This window comes from Schistocerca nitens, chromosome 12 (genome assembly GCF_023898315.1).
Source record: "Schistocerca nitens isolate TAMUIC-IGC-003100 chromosome 12, iqSchNite1.1, whole genome shotgun sequence".
In the NCBI taxonomy this organism is placed as follows: Eukaryota; Metazoa; Arthropoda; class Insecta; order Orthoptera; family Acrididae; genus Schistocerca; species Schistocerca nitens.
This window is the reverse complement of record NC_064625.1, coordinates 91534626-91556129: the sequence shown is the minus strand read 5'-3', so window position 1 is coordinate 91556129 and position 21504 is coordinate 91534626.

Below are 21504 nucleotides of genomic sequence, written 5' to 3'. Positions count from 1 at the left end.
AACATCGCAGTGAGCGCACATTGGAAGCGTGTATTCGTGATCTCCATACTGGCGTATCACCCGGCGTGATGGTATGGGGTGCCATTGGTTACACGTCTCGGTCACCTCTTGTTCGCATTGACGGCACTTTGAACAGTGGACGCTACATTTCAGATGTGTTACGACCCGTGGCTCTACCATTCATTCGATCCCTACGAAACCCTACATTTCAGCAGGATAATGCGCGACCGCGTATTGCATGTCCTGTACGGGCCTTTCTGGATACAGAAAATGTTCGACTGCTGTCCTGGCCAGCACATTCTCCAGATCTCTCACCAATTGAAAACGTCTGGTCAATGGTGGCCGTGCAACTGGCTCGTCACAATACGTCAGTCACTACTCTTGATGAACTGTGGTATCGTGTTGAAGCTGCATGGGCAGCTGTACCTGTACACGCCATCCAAGCTCCGTTTGATTCAATGCCCAGGCGTATCAAGGCCGTTATTACGGCCAGAGGTGGTTTCTCTGGGTAGTGATTTCTCAGGATCTATGCACCCATATTGCGTGAAAATGTAATCATATGTCATTTGTAGTATAATATATTTGTCCATTTCTTCTTGCATTTCTTCTTGGTGTAGCAATTCTAATGGCCAGTAGTGTAGTTGGGAACCAACTGTAAACGCCTTTGGGTTCCGCGGTGTTTACGTTGATATCTCAAGGTTTGCGATCGGCTATCGAATGCGCAACTACTTCCCTTCCCCCCTTCGCCCTCTGGGACGTACCAACCTCACTATCGGTTACGAACGTGAAGGCACCATGTAGAGAGGTTACACCGATGCAGACATGCACTTCATGTATGGCAAGGCGAATGGCAGCGTCCTTGAGGCTGCACGGTTGAATGAAGAAGCTTTACCTCTCCGCAAGCAGCCCGGCAGGAATGCATTTAGTCTATTACATCAGCGCCTTAGAGAAAATGGGAGTTTCTCACACCATGTACGAGAAGGTCGACACAGGTCCATAACACACGATGTAGAGAAAAGTGTGTTACGCATTGTACACGAATGTCCGACTAGTTCAACAAGGAGGATTGCTACCCGAGAGCGTGTCCTGAGTCATAGCAATGTGTGACGTATTTTACATCAACAAGCACTCTATCCGTATCATCTTCAGCGAGTGCAAGCCTTGAACAATGCAGACTTCCCTCCTAGAGAGCAGGCGCCACTGTTGTAACACTTGGTAAACTCTTTTCGTCTGTAACGACCACTAGGTGAGTCAACAACTGATTTTCCCTTTGTTAATCCGAAGATTGCAGGTTCGAGTCCTGTCACGGTCGCCAGTTGTAGTGGTTAATAAAAAAGAAAAATAGTAGAGAAGAAAAGAAAAGGTGGAAAATGTGGGAAGAAATCGTAAGTGAAAATGGTTTTTTTTTAAATCGTTAATGACCGTGAAAAAAGGAAAAGAAAGAAAGAAATGCAGATCGGACTTCGTATTACAGAAAAGCTATTGTTGGGGTGGTCCTTGTGACGTTTTTGAGCAAACGTTAAACCAATTTCCACTACAAAAAGTATTGAAAAAGACCAGAGAATAACAAAATGTAACTGACAGGGAGAAATGACGTAGATAAGAGTTCATCCTTTACCAGGTAAACTTGTCTTCTTTCGTACGGCGTCCAAGTCTTCAAAAATCTCCTTCAATTATACGTGAAAAGTCTGCTCCGAAATCTTGCAATCGTCCAGGAATCACTAATTTATACCAATTAAAATCATCTTGATACTGTATGCAATTTAATTTACTTTGCTACTTCCATCCTCCGAATTTCTTAACAACTTCCACAATATGTCTACACATTAAAATCAGATCAAGACTAGCTAATAAGTTTTTTTACGTCTTCATCAGATCACGTCTGCCTTCAGCTTCGGCTATCAAGAGACAACTAAGAAACGAATAGAAAACAAAAAAAGAGTTACAATTTTAGTAGTTTCTCTGCCGTCGAGCGCTCATACCGCTGCGACGGGATATTTTTTATCCGAGGGAACGAGTGTAGCGCGGCGAAATTCAAAGTCCCGCTACACTTCCGTCCTAGAGAGCAGGCGCCACTGTTGTAACACTTGGTAAACTCTTTCCGTCTGTAACGACCACTAGGTGAGTCAACAACTGATTTTCCCTTTGTTAAACCGTCAGCATTTTCGAGGCTCTCCAATACTGGAATAGCACACCAGCTTTGTAAGCAATGGGGAAATCCTGCCTGTTCTTCAGATGTGGGTGATATATTAAACTAATACAATTACATTCGAGTCCCGGTCGGGTCATACATTTTCAGCTGTACCCTTTGACGTATATCAACAACACCTGTCGGCAGCTAAGGGTCTCGATTTAATTATCATTTCAGTCTAGAGAAGCTGCACGGTCATCAATGGTATCTGTTCTTTCGGGAACAGATACGATCTTCGTGTAGTTAAAGGCTGCCCGGCCATTGATCTCCTTCTGTGCGAATGCGCAAGCTTTGCCCGAAGTCTTACGGAACTCGTCAGCTTAGTCTGGCTCGAGTAATGAGTGGATGGGCAAATTTCTATTAGGAACACTACGAATGTAGGTAGTGGACTGTTGGGAATGTGCGTCTCACCGGAGGCGTGCAAGGGGTAAGTCCATGCATTCGCACTATCCTCTGTCCACTCGGTGGCTCAGATGGATAGAGCGTCTGCCATGTAAGCAGGAGATTCCGGGTACGAGTCCCGATCGCAGCACACATTTTCAACTGTCCCCATTGATGTATATCAACAACACCTGTCGGGAGCTGAGCGTTTCGATTTAATTATCATTTTAATACAATTACATCTTCCTGGAGACTTTGTCTTTAATAAATAGAGTTGAGACTAATATATCTCCAGTAAAACGTAATTCCGTCAGATGAATAGATCACCTGTGCCTGTAGGTTTTGCCCATTGTGTACAGACCATATGTGCTATTGCAAGGGGAAAATGGGGTGAAATGTGACCTGAAGTTTGTGTTAGTGAGGGCACCGGAAAAGGGTAATCGGTGCAGGTGTGTGACACACAGTGCCACGGTGGTGTGGTGGTTAGAACATCTTCCTAGAGCCGGCCACTGTGGCCGAGCGGTTCTAGGCGCTTCAGTCCGAAACCGGGGACTCGGTTTTAAGTCCTGGCTTTCGCACAAGTTTTAATTCATTACTTCAGCTTCTGCGGTCGCAGGTTCGAATCCTGCCTCGGGCATCGATGTGTGTGATGTCCTTAGGTTTGTTAGGTTTAAGTAGTTCTAAGTTCTGGGAGACTGATGACCTTGAAAGTTAAGTCCCATAGTGCTCATAGGCATTTGAACCATCTTCCAAGTAAACCGGGGACTCGGTTTTAAGTCCTGGCTTTCGCACAAGTTTTAATTCATTACTTCAGCTTCTGTCATTCTATCCGTTAGTTGCTGCTCGTCTATCTTGTATCACCGTGCGTGCATTGGCAAGGAACCAGAAAGGACAGAGAATCGTGCAGCTGATTTTCGGCTACGTGCTAAGGTACCTAAATCTGGGGAAACGGCAGAATTAGTTCAAAATGGTTCAAATGGCTCTGAGCACTATGGGACTTAACTTCTGAGGTCATCAGTCCCCTAGAACTTAGAACTACTTAAACCTAACTAACCTAAGGACATCACACACATCCATGCCCGAGGCAGGATTCGAACCTGCGACCGTAGCGGTCACGCGGTTCCAGACTGAAGCGCCTAGAACCGCACTGCCACACCGACCGGCGGCAGAATTAGTAATAACTGACGCGACGTTTCTGGCGTGTGTCTGTGATCGCGAACGTAATTAAAGTGTATTACTGTCTTATTCGATAAAGGTAGAATTTGATATTCATGGAAGTTGGACTGTACCTCTACCGTAGCTAACGGCTGGTAATTTGATAAATTATGTTCAGTTTTGTTGGTATGAAATCAGAGAGAAAGAAATACGTTGTTGGAATTGACAGACAAACCAGTCAAAGTGGTCGGCAGTGCTTAAAAAGTAAATCGGTTTTAATTATCAGATTTAACTTAAAAATTTCGTGTACGTTTTATATGGTTTTTAAATGGATGTATATGCGTGCTAATGACAAGGAAAACTTAATCAGTTTTCTTCCTTATTGTATAACTAGTGTGTTTAGAGCGTAGTTGTTTAAAGCTCAGTGTCATTTTGTAAAAGCCTACTAAGACAGTTAACAGTGCTGGAAGTTTTTAGTTTATTAAATTCTTTGCTTTTTGCCGGCCGCTGTGACCGAGCGCTTCTAGGCGCTTCAGTCCGGAACCGCACTTCTGCTACAGTCGTAGGGTCGAATCCTGCCTCGGGCATGGATGTGGGTGATGTCCTTAGGGTAGTTAGGTTTAAGTAGTTCTAACAAGGGGAGGCCGCCAGTTGTGAAATTCAGATTCGATTCATACTGTGCATAATAAAAGCTCATGGCCAGAGGTCTAATGTGGCAAAGCAACAAGATGCACTTCTCAGCCGTTGTCGAGAAAATCGACAGTTAAAAGACACCGTTGCGGTGAAATACTCTATACGATTAATAGTTTTCTACAGCGGCGTGGCGCAGCGGTAAGCGCTCGGGTTCGTAATCCAAAGGTCGCCGGATCGAATCCCCGCCATGCAACTTTTTTTATTATTTGTTTTTTTTGTAATTCAAATGTATACACACACACACACACACACACACACACACACACACACACACACACACACACACACACACACACACACACATGAAACAAATCCAATCCATCGATCTTCCACCACCAATTGTCTTCTCCGATTTTTGCCGATATGATACGATACGCGTGGTATGCATCAAACCTGACGAACGATAGAACAATTTTTCAGAATGTCAATCAGGTGTGTTTCCCAACAGATAATTTAAAAAACAAGTGTTCTTGTAAAAACGCATCTTTTATCAGATGTGCTCCATGTCGTGCTGTTTTCTGCTTTCCATGTTTCTATGAAAACTATCACTCTGGTTCGTGCGATACTCCAGCTACTTCTGGTCACTAATTGTTAATTATGTGCGAGTGTATACCGAACTTATCAATAAATTGTATCCACTTGAATATTATTTGTGATATTGTGTTTTATTTCAAGTTTTATTTTTCCACGACAAACGACTTTCAACAACTTATTATACGCATAATTGTTGCAACTGATTGCCGGGAATTTTTTATATATATATATATATATATATATATATATATATATATATATATATATATATATATATATATTTGAATTACAAAAAAACAAATAATTAAAAAAAAGTTGCATGGCGCGAGATTCGATCCGGCGACCTTCGGATTACGAACCCGAGCGCTTACCGCTGCGCCACGACGCTGTAGAAAACTATTAATCGTAGAGAGTATTTTACCGCAACGGTTTCTTTTAACTGTCGATTTTCTCGAAATGTCTGAGAAGTGCATCTTGGTGCTTTGCCACATTACACCTCTGGCCATGAGCCTTTATTATGCGCAGTATGAATCGAATCTGAATTTCACAATTGGCGGCCTCCCCTTGTAAGTTCTGGAGGACTGATGACTTCAGATGTTAAGTCCCATAGTGCTCAGAGCCATTTGAACCATTTGAATTCATTGTTTCGGCAATTTCACTTGATAATTAAATCAAATTACTGAAAAAATTACACTTAGTTTAACAAGAGTCTGACCAGCCCACGACGTCCGACATCCGTAATGAGAGTTGACCGCCCAACCCCACGACATCTGACATAGTCTTAGTTTGGTTTCGTCACGTGTTAAAGACATTCACCGCAGCACTCCTGAACACCAGACAAGTCGTGCAGTTTCCGAAATGCTGGTGCCGAGCCTCTGGGCCATCAAAATCTGCCCTCGGTCAAACTCAGATATATGGTGTGCCTTCCCCATTCTACACACGGACAGCACGCTCACTGATACCACATGCGCCGTGCGTGTCTCGGACTGGCAGTCATTCCTCTCCAGGTGACGTTGCTGTCTTCTTGACGGGTTTATATCGATAGTAGGTCGGTTTTCATAATGTTCTGGCTGTGGAAGTGCAAAAGTGATAGGTAGCGAAATAAAAACGTTGACATCATGTACAAATGTATGGATGTAGAGGCGTATATCTGTAGGGGTTAGATAGGTACTGCCTACAGGAAAATTAAAGAGACCTTTGGAGAAAAGAGAACCACTTTCATGAATATCAAGAGCTCAGATGGAAATCCAGTTGTAAGCAAAGAAGGGAAAGCAGAAAGGTGGAAGGAGTATATAGAGGGTCTGTACAAGGGCGATGTACTTGAGGACAATGTTATGGAAATGGAAGAGGATGTAGATGAAGATGAAATGGGAGATATGATACTGCGTGAAGATTTTGACAGAGCACTGAAAGACCTGAGTCGAAACAAGGCCCCGGGAGTAGACAACATTCCATTAGAACTACTGACAGCCTTGGGAGAGCCAGTCCTGACAAAACTCTACCATCTGGTGAACAAGGTGTATGAGACAGGCGAAATACCCTCAGACTTCAAGAAGAATACAATAATCCCAATCCCAAAGAAAGCATGTGTTGACAGATGTGAAAATTACCGAACTATCAGTTTAATAAGCAATGGCTGCAAAATTCTAACGCAAATTCTTTACAGACGAATGGAAAAACTGGTAGAAGCCGACCTCGGCGAAGATCAGTTTGGATTCCGTAGAAATGTTGGAACACGTGAGGCAATACTGACCCTACGACTTATCTTAGAAGAAAGATTAAGGAAGGGCAAACCTACGTTTCTAGCATTTGTAGACTTAGAGAAAGCTTTTGGCAATGTTCACTGGAATACTCTCTTTCAAATTCTGAAGGTGGCAGGGGTAAAATACAGGGAGCGAAAGGCTATTTAAAATTTGTACAAAAACCAGATGGCAGTTGTAAGAGTCGAGTGGCATGAAAGGGAAACAGTGATTGGGAAGGGAGTGAGACAGGGTTGTAGCCTACCCCTATGTTATTCAATCTGTATATTGAGCAAGCAGTAAAGGAAACGAAAGAAAAATTCGGAGTAGGAATTAAAATCCATGGAGAAGAAATAAAAACTTTGAGATTCGCCGATGACATTGTAATTCTATTAGAGACAGCACAGGACCTGGAAGAGCAGCTGAACGGAATGGACAGTGTCTTGAAAGGAGGATATAAGATGAACATCAACAAAATCAAAAAGAGGATAATGGAATGTAGTAGAATTAAATCGGGTGATGCTGAGGGTATTAGATTAGGAAATGAGACGCTTAAAGTAGTAAATGAGTTTTGCTATTTGGAGAGCAAAATAACTGATGATGGTCGAAGTAGAGGAGATTTAAAATGTAGACTGGCAATGGCAAGGAAAGCGTTTCTGATGAAGAGAAATTTGTTAACATCGAGTATAGATTTAAGTGTCAGGAAGTCATATCTGAAAGTATTTGTGTGGAGTGTAGCCATGTATGGAAGTGGCACGTGGACGATAAATAGTTTGGACAAGAAGAGAATAGCAGCCTTCGAAATGTGATGCTGTAGAAGAATGCTGAAGATTAGATGGGTAGATCACATAACTAATGTGGAGGTATTAAACAGAATTGGAGAGAAGAGAAATTTGTAGCACAACTTGACTAGAAGAAGGGATGTGTTGGTAGGACATGTTCTGAGGCATCAAGGGATCACCAATTTAGTATTGGAGGGTAGCGTGTAGGGTAAAAATCGTAGAGGGAAGCCAAGAGATGAATACACTAAACGGATTCAGAAGGATGTAGGTAGCAGTAGGTACTGGGAGATGATGAAGCTTGCACAGAATAGAGTAGCATGGAGAGCTGCATCAAACCAGTCTCTGGACTGAAGACCACAACAACAACAACAACAACATGTACACCAAATGCTGTTACATCATAATAATCATTTTTGGTTGTATGTTTATACAAAACGATGCACAAAGCAATATACTTGAGGCCTGGACAAGCCAGAGATGGTTTAATGTTTGATGTGGATTATACTGATGTTTGTATAGACTTTTTCACCTCTCAATGCCACGAACACGCTGCAGAAATTTCCACAAGGACTGCAGCGCCTCTGTGCAAAGAACGGGACGCGCATGCCGGAGTGTACTGGCGGTTTCCTTTGTCGATTCCGTAGGGACTGGCGTCTCCAGACAGTTCCTCCAGGACCTGCCGCTCCAGGGAGTCAGCCGCTCAGTAACGGGACTCTGTGCGGCGGCGTGTCCAGAGGCAAGCGGGGTGTCAGCTGGGCTGTTTGACGAGCGGCGCGTCCCGTGGGGGTGCCGTGGGCGGCAACGAACGTCGGCTCAGCTGATTGCAACTACTAAAGTGCGGGCTAACTTAGGAGAGGTACATGACGAGCTACTAATAGGAGGGATGTATGGAAAGAGTGTACTGCAGGCCTCTGATGACGTGACAGAAGAAGAAACAAGAGTCGATAGTCAAGAGATAGAGGCTCCAGTATTGGAGTCAGAATTTAAAACAGTTTTGGAAAACTTCAGATCGAATAAAGCAGAAGCGATATACACTATCATGAGGGAAGGACTCATGGACTCTGCCAAAGAAGTACTACGAATTAGAGTCTCACAAAGCACCAGGAAAGAATGGAGAACAGAAAACATGTTGAAAAAGATGGAAGATTGGAGAGAGTGGAAAAGTGTAGGAACTGAAGAAGGCAAAAAGAGGTACAGGAAACTGAATAATGAATTAAGAAGAGAAACCGAAGAAGCAAGGGAAAAATGGATGAAACAGAAATGCGACTAAATAGAGAAAATGGAGAAAGAGGGAAAGTGTGAAATGATGGGTAGACTGGCTAGTGAGATAGTTTTTGAACGTAAAAGAAAAAGGAATAACCTGGAAATAGAAAGAGCGGATGGTACTCTAGCAGAAGAACCACAGGAGGTTTTGAGCAGATGGCAAGAATATATTGAATGTCTGTTTAAGGGGGATAAAATACACAGCGAAGTTAAGGTTTAAGAGGAGCAATATGTGCCAGAAGATGGAAAGCGATTCACTATCTTGGAAGCAGAAGTAGAAAAGACGCTGAAGGAGATGAAGAATAGGAAGGCATGTGGAATTGATGATTTGCCAGAAGAACTGTTGAAGAGTCTGGAAACAAGGCAAGAAAATAAATAGTCTACCTCTGTAACGAGATATATGACAAAGGGGAATGGCCTGAGGACTTCCTTGGAACAGTTATGATACCAATAGAGAAAAAGAGAAACACTAAAAAATGTGAAGAGCACCGGACCATCAATCTAATTTCTCATGCAGCTAAAGTCTTGCTGAGAGTGTTGAATAGAAGATTATATGGCAAGCTGGGTAGAGGGATTGCAAAGGAGCAGTTCGGATTTAGGAAAAGGAACAAGAGATACTATTGGCCTGTTAAAAACTATAGCGGAAAGATATATGGAAAAAGGTAGAGAAATCTTTGCTGTTTTTATCGATTTAGAAAAGGCTTTTGACAGAGTTGAGTGGAACAAGCTGATGGATATTTTGAAGAGGAAAGGAGTAGACTGGAAAGAGAGACGACTGATACAGAATCTATATTTACACCAGAAAGTAAGAATAAGGATAGGAAATGAAATGACAGAAGGAAGCGGCATTGGGCAAGGTGTTAGATAAGGTTGTTGCCTTTCCCCACTGTTGTTTAACGTATAACTTGAAGAGATTATTACGAAAGGCTTAGTTAGGAAAAGAGGAATATGTATTGGTGGAAAGAGAATAGAATGTATAAGATTTGCTGATGACGTGGTATTAGTGGCAGAAAGTGAGCGGACAGTGAATAACATGCTGAAAGATCTGAATGAAGTTTGTGTGGAATATCGCCGGCCGGTGTGGCCGAGCGGTTCTAGGCGCTGCAGCCTGGAACCGCGCGACCGTTACGGTTGCAGGTTCGAATCCTGCCTCGGGCATGGCTGTGTGTGATGTCCTTAGGTTAGTTAGGTTTAAGTAGTTCTCAGTTCTAGGGGACTAATGACCTCAGCAGTTAAGTCCCATAGTGCTCAGAGCCATATGAACCATTTTTTTTTTTTTTGTGGAATATGGGATGCAAATAAACAGAGCAAAAACAAAGAGTATGGTCATCCGTACAAGACGCAGACTGTCCAATATTAAAATAGGACAATCTTCCATTAGCCAAGTAAATGCATTTAAATATCTCGTAAGCACAATAACTGAAGACTTGAGATGTCACCAGGAGGTGAAAACTCGAATTGCCATAGCGAAAGAGGCATTCAACAGAAAGAGGAGACTCTTACGTGGCAAATTAGATAAAGGACTAAGGAAAAATGGTTCAAATGGCTCTGAGCAATATGGGACTCAACTGTTGTGGTCATTAGTACCCTAGAACTTAGAACTACTTAAGGGGCTCCGGAACGCCCTATACTTGCAATGTTAAAATAACGCTTATAAATTACATCTTTCCTCACAAAGTATTTGAGGTAGGAAGTTGAACTTTTTACAGATTATTTATTGGAATATGGGCTACAACTTAACACAGGGATTTTACAAAATTTTAGTTCAGTTATTAAAGATGATTTTTTTTCAATTGTAATGAAAATTCACAACATTTTTTTGCAATTTTTTATTTATATATTCAAAAATATACAGTTTTTTGGAAAAAGGCTGTGTTACATTATGCATAAAGTACTGTGTAACATTCACTGAAAGTTTGAAACAAATATGTTTGGAAGATCCTTAGAAAACATGTAATTAGTATGAGAAAATAAAAGTTTTGGGAATCGAGCGACAAAGATTGGATTAACTTTTTAGTGCATTCCAGGTCCATAGGATGGATTATCTTCATTCTCTGCGAACTCCTCCTCCAGCTTCCTCTTGTTCCTCCTCCTGTTTACTCTTGCTTGTATTTCTAGACTCTTTACAGCCCTGTCTGCAGCCCGAAGGCGTTCCTTGCCTAAAGAAAGCATCGCTCGTACCATGTTAGAACCTATCTTCATTCCCATATTTCTAAATACCTTGCACCTTACAATGTTGCCGTCATTGAAAGTCGCAACAGTATCATACACACCAAAGTGAAGTGTTTCTATTCCAACAAATACAGTCTTGGGGATTCTCGACCATATAACACGATTTACACTTTCATTGGGGTTTTGAGTTTTTCCGTGAATACACTTTTTCAACAGTTCAGGCGCTGCTAAGTCTCTGAAAATAGGTTTTATACTTTATCTCACATCACTAAAATGTGCCTGATGAAGACGGACGTTAATAATAACACCATTTGACAGCAGTTTAACAGCGCCACAGTGGGTCACGCCCATGCAGAACACATTTCAAAAAAAAAATTAAAAATAGTTGTAGTCTTCGGAATTGAATAAATTATATATCTATTAAAAGGTAATAGTCTGCAGATTCAGAAAACGCAAAAAAGTAAAAATTGAACTGTTCATGATTCTGAGCCTTTCCGGAGCCCCTTAAACCTAACTAACCTAAGGACATCACACACACCCATGCCCGGGGCAGGATTCGAACCTGCGACCGTAGCAGCAGCGCGGCTCCGGACTGGAGCGCCTAGAACCGCACGGCCACCGCGGCCGGCTGACTAAGGAAAAGACTTGGCAAATGTTTTGTCTGGTGTGTGGCACTATATGGGGCAGAAACATGGACGCAAAGACGAGATGATGAAAAAAGGTTAGAAGCATTTGAGATGTAGATGTGGAGGAGAATGGAGAGAATAAGCTGGATGGAAAGAGTGAGTTATGAAACAGTATTGTAAAGGGTTGGTGAGAGAAGATGTCTGCTGAAGGTTGTAAGATAAAGGAAAAAGGACTGGTTGGGACATTCATTGAGAAAAGAGTGCTTGCTAGCAGATGCTTTGCAAGGATTGGTTTGTGGGAGAAGACTAAGAGGAAGAAGGAGATACAAGATGATAGACGACATAAAGGGAAAAGGAAATTATGCAGACCTGAAGAGGATGGCAGAAGACCGTACAGCCTGGAGAACTGCCATGTGAAAACCTGCCTTTTGGCAGAACACTGATGATGATATACACTGAAACGACAAAGGAACTGGTATAGGCACAGGGTGACCAAGAGATGAGTACACCAAGCAGTTTCTGAAGGATGTAGGCTGCAGTAGGTACTGGGAGATGAAGAAGCTTGCACAGGATAGAGTAGCATGGAGAGCTGCATCAAACCAGTCTCAGGACTGAAGACCACAACAACAACATAGGCATCCGTATTCAGATACAGAGATATGCAAACAGGCAACGCCTATGTACGACAACAAGTGTCCGGCGCAGTTGTTAGACGGGTTACTGCTGCTTAAATGGCAGGTTATCGAGATTTAAGTGAGTTTGAACGTGGTGTTACAGGCGGCGCACGAGCGATGGGACACAGCATCTCCGAGGTAGTGACGAAGTTGGGATTTTCCAGTATGACCATTTTACGAGTGTACGGTGAATATCAGGAATCCGCTAAAACATCAAATCTCTGGCATCGCTGTGGCCCGAAAAATATCCTGCAAGAACAGGACCAACGACGATTGAAGCGAATCGTTCAACGTGACAGAAGTGCAACCCTTCCGCAAACAGCTGGAGATTTCAGTGCTGGACCATCAACAAGTGTAAGCGTGCGGACCATTCGACGAAATATAATCGATATGGGCTTTTGCAGGCGAAGGCCCACTCGTGCACCCTTGATGACTGCACATGTACGGGTATGGAGACAGCTTCATGGACCCATGAACCCTGCATGTTAGAAGGGGACTGGGACAATTCCAACAGAACAGTGCGATCCCCCACACGTCAGAATTGCTACAGACTGGCTCCAGGATCACTCTGATTCTAAACACTTTCTCTGGCCACCAAACTATAGAGACATGAACCTTATGGAGCTGTTCCGAAGAGATCTTCATACCCTCGGACTCTTATGGATTTACGAACAGCCCTGCAGGTTTCACGGTGTCAATCCCCCCCAACACTGCTCCAGACATTACTCCAATGGCACGTCGTGTTGCGGCACTTCTGCGTGCTCGCGGGGGCCCTGCACGATATAAGGCGGGTATACCAGTTTCTTTGGCTCTTCAGTGTATAACATTCCATCAGAATTTCTAAAATCGTTGGGGGAAGTGGCAACGAAGCGACAGTTAGTGTGGAGACTTTCGGAAAAACATCATCCACACAATTCCGAAGATTGTAAGGGCCGATAAGTGTGAGAATTATCATACAACCAGCTTAATAGCTTTTGCAGCCAAGTTGCTGACAAGTATAATATACTGAAGTATGGATAATAAAATTGAAGATCTGTTGGATGACGATTAGTCTGGCTTTAGGAGAGGTAAACACACTAGAGAGGTAGTTCTGACGTTGAGGTTTGTGGTTGATAATGGATGCAAGACTGGAGAAAAATAAAAAAAAAAACCAGGTGTTCGACAGTGTAAAATGGTGAAATTCTGAGAAAAGTAGGTGCAACGTATAGGGACAGTCGTGTGATATACGCTATGTACAGGAAACAAGAGGGTACAAATAGAGCGGAAGGCGAAAACCGAAGTGCTCGGATTAAAAAAGATGTAAGACATGAAAGTAGTCTTTCGTCCCTTCCGTTCAATATACACACCGAAGGAGGCACCATGGAAACAAAAGAAAGGCTCAGCACTGGAATTAAAATTCATGGTGAAAGGATGTCAGTGGTGCGATTCGCTGATGACGTTGCTATCATCAGTGAAAGTGAACAGAATTACAGGACCTGCTGAATGGAATGAACATTCTAACGAGTGCAGAATAAGAACTAAGAATAAATCGAAGGAACACGGAAGTATTGAGAAGTAGCAGAAATGAGAACAGTGAGCAACTTAACAACATAAAAGGTGATTATGAAGTGGATGACGTTAAAGAATTCTTCTACCTAGACAGCAAAATAACCCATGACGGACGATGCAAGGAGGACATAAAAAGTAGACTACCACAGGCAAAAAGGCCATTCCTGGCCAAGAGCATCAAACAAAGGCCTTAATTTGAGGAAGAAATTTCTGATAACATACGTCTGGAGCACAGCATTGTACGGTGGTGAAATGTGGTCTATGGTAAAACCAGAACAAAATCGAAGTGTTTGAGATGTGACACTACAGACGAACGTTGGAGTGACAAGGTATGGGATGAGGTGGCTCTCCAGAAATGGGCGAGGAAAGGAATGTATGGAAAAAATTTACAAAAAAACATCTTTCGGTGTTGCCAGTCATGATTCTCTGTTCTCTATTCCTTGCATGGTGTGTTATGGAAAAGCATTCCCTTTTTGTAGTGTGTTTTTACGTGCATTATGGCATTTATTTGTGAGCATTATTCTCTTGCCTTTACTGTAACATATAAACATGTGTAATATCCCAGTAATTTTCTAATTAATAGTGGATATTTGGGAATGGTGTAGCAAAAAGATATGGCCAGACCTCCAGAAAACATTACTCACACGTAGAGAAAGAAAATATTTTATATATACGTCGGTCTGGAAACGCAGTATTTGCGTGTTGGAATCTGTTTCTCTTCATCACATCAATCATTCACTTTGAAACGAAGCCTCATCCATTTGCACTAAAGTGAAGGTTGTCTGATTCTTGATGAACCTATAACCCTACCGTTACTATTGTAACTTAGTATGGTTTTACCTAAATAACAGAAAACCCTGTCTCTATGTAGCCACGTATAACCGACTTACTAAATTTAGTTTAGTTTCCAAATAAGTACACGATAGGAGGATAGTCCTGTTAATAGAAAAGACTAATCAATGGACTTACCCTTTCTAAAGGATTTGACCGTGTGTTGTGTCTAATGGTTAAGTAAATCAGACTATTCAATTTTCATAAGATGTTACCCAGCGGTTATAAAGAAACCCAGTATGAATAATATTATATTGAAGCTGTAATAACTCAGTTCCAAGTTCTTTTAGTGGTTTAAAATATGTACTAACGATCGCCAGCCTATCGAGGCAATGAAACAGAGAAGTATTGGAAAAGCAGAAGTATGAATTTTGCCTACAAACTTACTACAGTTGAAGTTGCTTTTTCAAATAAATATAACTCCACGTAAATGATGTTGGACTTATACATTACGTTTTTAAAAGAGAAAAAACGTAGTAGCTAACTTCAAGGAAGCTAAAAAAATTTCGCCAGGGGGCCTTTAAAAAGCAGTTTCCACATAAAATACTAAATTACTTAGATACTAAAGCATACCAGAGCGTTGTTTCACCATGTATCAGCATTGTCCTTAATTTATGAACATGAGTGTATTTTCTTTTGGCCTTTAATTGGATTCATTTGCTTTACTTCAAATTTTACATTTCATGAAGTTTAGAGTTTTATTTCACGACACCGTTCACATACGCATCACAGGGCGAAGCAAGAGCCAATTTTGCTCAGTAACAGAGAACGATATTTAAGTACACGTTACATGAGGAGAATGTTTTTGAAACCAATATATTCAGTTCTCTCATAGACAGGCAATATTTTGTAGAAAGCTTACAGATGACGACTATTTTCGCCTACGTTAGTCCTCTGGTTTTTCTTTCATTGCGTAGGTTCTGCGTAAAATCGGAGAGGAAAGGAATATATGGAAAACACTGACAAAGAGTAGGTAGGACTCTGTTAAGATATCAGGGACTGACTTCCATGGTACTGGAGGGAGCTGTAGAGGGCAAATAATTGAGGACGTAGGTTGCAAGTGCTACTCTGAGATGAAGAGGTTAGCACAGGAAAGGAATTCGCGGCGGGCCGCATCAAACCAGTCGGAAGAGTGAAAAAAAAAAAAAAAAAACACAAGCATGCCTTTAAAATTCCTCCAAAATCTGCTCCATCCGTATCCAGAACGAGAAAGCATTATAAATGAGTTTTCACCTCGCTAATAAAGTATTCCGGATAGTGTCTCCCAGATTCACAAATAAAGATATGTCATTCCCTGAAATACTCAACTGCTCACTACTGTCTCAAATAAGAATGTCTCAGCGCAGCTCAACTGCCTTACCAACAAGTCAACCACGGATAAAACCAAATACAGAGTTGAGGATCAGAATCACTACTCATGCCTTGCGCTTATTCATCTTTGTCCCTGTACAGTAAAGATGAATTATTTACTGTAGCAGAAAACTATGAAAACCTGAAAGCAGCAATAAACATCATACTGTCTACACTATTGCATACCATGACAAGCAACTCTGAGAGTTTTCTGTTACCCTCAGCAGACGTGGACGCGTTACACATCTGAACTGAAACTGTCGTGGAACATAAACTGTACTTTTACGGACGTGTGTTACTATTCAAAATATTGTGCACTCATTCCCCTCTACAAGTCTAGAACATTGTAATGGGAGTTTCCGAACACCTTTTATGCTAATAATAACACACTGATAACCCACAACATTATGACCACCGACCTACTATTGATATAAACCCCTCCAGGCGATAGGAGCGTTACCTTGCTAAGAATGACCGCTACTCACACACACGCACCGTGCAAGTAATCTCAGTGAGCGTACTAGCCGTGTGTAGAAAGGGGGAGACGCACGGAGTATCTGAGTTTCATCTACACTCCTGGAAACTGAAATAAGAACACCGTGAATTCATTGTCCCAGGAAGGGGAAACTTTATTGACACATTCCTGGGGTCAGATACATCACATGATCACACTGACAGAACCACAGGCACATAGACACAGGCAACAGAGCATGCACAATGTCGGCACTAGTACAGTGTATATCCACCTTTCGCAGCAATGCAGGCTGCTATTCTCCCATGGAGACGATCGTAGAGATGCTCGATGTAGTCCTGTGGAACGGCTTGCCATGCCATTTCCACCTGGCGCCTCAGTTGGACCAGCGTTCGTGCTGGACGTGCAGACCGCGTGAGACGACGCTTCATCCAGTCCCAAACATGCTCAATGGAGGACAGATCCGGAGATCTTGCTGGCCAGGGTACTTGACTTCCTTCTAGAGCACGTTGGGTGGCACGGGATACATGCAGACGTGCATTGTGCTGTTCGAACAGCAAGTTCCCTTGCCGGTCTAGGAATGGTAGAACGATGGGTTCGATGACGGTTTGGATGTACCGTGCACTATTCAGTGTCCCCTCGACGATCACCAGTGGTGTACGGCCAGTGTAGGAGATCGCTCCCCACACCATGATGCCGGGTGTTGGCCCTGTGTGCCTCGGTCGTATGCAGTCCTGATTGTGGCGCTCACCTGCACGGCGCCAAACACGCATACGACCATCATTGGCACCAAGGCAGAAGCGACTCTCATCGCTGAAGACGACACGTCTCCATTCGTCCCTCCATTCACGCCTGTCGCGACACCACTGGAGGCGGGCTGCACGATGTTGGGGCGTGAGCGGAAGACGGCCTAACGGTGTGCGGGACCGTAGCCCAGCTTCATGGAGACGGTTGCGAATGGTCCTCGCCGATACCCCAGGAGCAACAGTGTCCCTAATTTGCTGGGAAGTGGCGGTGCGGTCCCCTACGGCACTGCGTAGGATCCTACGGTCTTGGCGTGCATCCGTGCGTCGCTGCGGTCCGGTCCCAGGTCGACGGGCACGTGCACCTTCCGCCGACCACTGGCGATAACATCGATGTACTGTGGAGACCTCACGCCCCACGTGTTGAGCAATTCGGCGGTACGTCCACCCGGCCTCCCGCATGCCCACTATACGCCCTCGCTCAAACTACGTCAACTGCACATACGGTTCACGTCCACGCTGTCGCGGCATGCTACCAGTGTTAAAGACTGCGATGGAGCTCCGTATGCCACGGCAAACTGGCTGACACTGACGGCGGCGGTGCACAAATGCTGCGCAGCTAGCGCCATTCGACGGCCAACACCGCGGTTCCTGGTGTGTCCGCTGTGCCGTGCGTGTGATCATTGCTTGTACAGCCCTCTCGCAGTGTCCGGAGCAAGTATGGTGGGTCTGACACACCGGTGTCAATGTGTTCTTTTTTCCATTTCCAGGAGTGTATATCTACACCATACTCCGCAAACCACCTAATGGTGTGTCGCGGAGGGTACTTTCGGCACCACTATCTGATCCCTCCAACCCTGCTCCACTCACGATTAGTGCGTGGGAAGAATGATTGTCGGTAACTCTTTGTATTGGCTCTAATTACTCGAAATTTCTCCTCGTGGTCAATACGCAAGATGTATGTGGAGGGGGGGGGGGGGGGCAGTAACACACTACTGGCCATTAAAACTGCTACATCAAGAAGAAATGCAGATGATAAACGGGTATTCATTGGACAAATATATTATACTAGAACAGACATGTGATAACATTTTCATGCAATTTGGGTGCATAGATCCTGAGAAAGCAGTACCCAGAAAAACCACCTCTGGCCGTAATAACGGCCTAGATACGCCTGGGCGTTGAGTCAAACAGATCTTGGATGGCGTGTACAAGTACAGCTGCCCATGCAGCTTCGACACGATACCACGGTTCATCAATAGTAGTGACTGGCGTATTGTGACGACCAGTTGCTCGGCCACCATTGACCAGACGTTTTCAATCGGTGAGAGATCTGGAGAATGTGCTGGCCAGGGCAGCAGTCGAACATTTTCTGTATCCAGAAATGCCCGTACAGGACCTGCAACATGCGGTCGTGCATTATCCTGCTGAAATGTAGGCTTTCGCAGGGATCGAATGAAGGGTAGAGCCACGGGTCGTAACACATCTGAAGTGTAACGTCCACTGTTGAGAGTGCCGTCAATGCGAACAAGAGGTGACCGAGACGTGTAACCAATGGCACCCCATACCATCACGCCTGGTGATACGCCAGTATGGCGATGACGAATACACCCTTCCAATGTGCGTTCACCGCGATGTCGCCAAACACGGATGCGACCATCATGATGCTGTAAACAGAACCTGGATTCATCCGAAAAAATGTCGTTTTGCCATTCGTGCACCCAGGTTCGTCCTTGAGTACACTATCGCAGGCGCTCCTGTCTGTGATGCAGCGTCGAGGGTAACCGCAGCCATAGTCTCCGAGCTGATAGTCCATGCTGCTGCAAACGTCGTCGAACAGTTCGTGCAGATGGTTGTTGTCTTGCAGACGTCCCCATCTGTTGACTCAGGGATCGAGACGTGGCTGCACGATCTGTTACAGCCATGCGGATAAGATGCCTGCTATCTCGACTGCTAGTGATACGAGGCCGTTGGGATCTAGCACGGCGTTCCGTATTACCCTCCTGAACCCACGATTCCAGTCATTCTAATGGTATTTCTAATGGCCAGTAGTGTATGTTGTGCGAGTCCTCCCGAAAAGTGCTGTGCCGAAATTTCTATAATAGCTCTCTCCGTGATGCACAACGCCTCTCTTGTGACGTCTGCCAGTGGAGTTTGTTTAGCATCTCCGTAACGCTCTCCCGTCAGCTAAACATTCCCGTGACGAAACGCGCCGCTCTTCGTTGGATCTTCTCTATCTCCTCTAGCAGTCCTACCACATAGGGATCCCAGACAGATGAATAATAAGAATCGTGCGTACAAGCGCCTTATAAGCCACTTCTTTCGTGGATGAGTCACATTTCCTTAAGATTCTTCCGATGAATACGAGTCTGGTGTCTGCTTTTCCCACTATCTGTTTTATATGGTCATTCCACTTAAGGTCACTCTAGATACTTACGCCTAGATATTTTACGGCTGTAGCTGTCTCCAGCTGTTTGTCATCAACAGTGTAACTGTACAATAGTGGATTTCGTTTCCTATGTGCCGGTCGTTGTGGCCGAGCGGTTCTAGGCGCTTCAGTCCGGAACCGCCCTGCTGCTGCGGTAGCGGGTTCGAATCCTGCCTCGGGCATGGATGTGTGCGATGTTCTTAGGTTAGTTAGGTTTAGGTTGTTCTAAGTCTAGGGGACTGATGACCTCAGATATTAAGTCCCATAGTGATCAGAGCCATTTGAACCATTTTCCTATGTATGCGCAATATGTTAATGTCTTTATGTTCAGGGTCAAGTGGCAAAGCCTGCACCATTCATAAATTTTCTGCAGGTCGTTCTGCAGATTCTTACATCTTCTGGCGTTGCTACTTTGGTATAGACAACTGCGTCATCTGCGAATAGTCTTAAAGAGCATCCGACGCTTTCTACTAGATCATTTGCATATATTGTAAACAGCAACCGTCCTGTCACATTTCCCTGCGGTACTCCGGATATTACCTTTACATCTGTCGAATTTGTTCCGTTAAGAGCGACATGCTGCAGTAAAGTCTTGAATCCAATCGCAAGTCTACTCCGATACTCCGTAAGTTCGTATTTTTTTTTTCATTAAACGGCAGTGTGGGACGGTGTCAAATGCTTTACTGAAACCAAGGAACACGGCATCAACCAGAGCGCCGCTGTCCACTGCGCTGTGGATCTCATGGAGGAACAGAGCGAGCTGAGTTTCGCAGGATCTCTGTTTTCGGACTCCATGTTGATTATTATAGAAGAGATGTTCATTTTCCAAAAACGTCATAATTCTTGAGCATAAAACATGTTTCATAATTTTACAACAGACTGACGTCAGCGATATAGGTCTATAATTGTGTGGATGTTTCTTACGGTCTTTCTTAAAAACGGGAATGACCTGCGCTTTTTTCCAGTCGTTACGTACCTTGAACGAGTGTGTGAGAAACTATGGTGCGATACACGGCTTTTGGTCGCTGGTTTAATACCGTGTTCTGTCACTAGTACTTTTGTATCGTTCAACTGCGGCAGAAAAGACGTCGGCTGCCTTCTAACAAGGGAACCTCCCCATCGCACCCCCCTCAGATTTAGTTATAAGTTGGCACAGTGGATAGGCCTTGAAAAACTGAACACAGATCAATCGAGAAAACAGGAAGAAGTTGTGTGGAACTATGAAAAAAATTAGTAAAATATACAAACTGAGTAGTCCATGCGAAGATAAGCAATATCAAGGGGATTGTTAGCTCCGGAGCGCCGTGGTCCCGTGGTTAGAGAGAGTAGCTACGGAACCAAGAGGTCCTAGGTTCAAGTCTTCCCTCGAGTGAAAAGTTTAATTTTTTATTTTCAGTTTATGTGACAAACTCTTATGTTTTCATCACTTTTATGGGAGTGATTATCACATCCACAAGAAAACCTAAATCGGACAAGGTAGAAGAATCTTTTTACCCATTCGCTAACTGTACAAGTTAGGTGGGTCGACAACATATTCCTGTCATGTGACGCTCATGCCGTCACCAGTGTCGTATAGAATATATCAGACGTGTTTTCCTGTGGAGGAATCGGTTGGCCTATGACCTTGCGATCAAATGTTTTCGGTTCCCATTGGAGAGGCACTTCCTTTCGTCTACTAATCGCACGGTTTTGCGGTGCGGTCGCAAAACACAGACACTAAACTTATTACAGTGAACAGAGACATCAATGAACGAACGGACAGATCATAACTTTGCGAAAATAAAGAAAGTAAAATTTTCAGTGGAGGGGAGACTTGAACCAAGGACCTCTCGTTCCGTAGTTACTCACGCTAACCACGGGACAACTGCGCTCTGGAATAAACAATCACCTTGCTATTGCTTATCTTCGCATGGACTACTCAG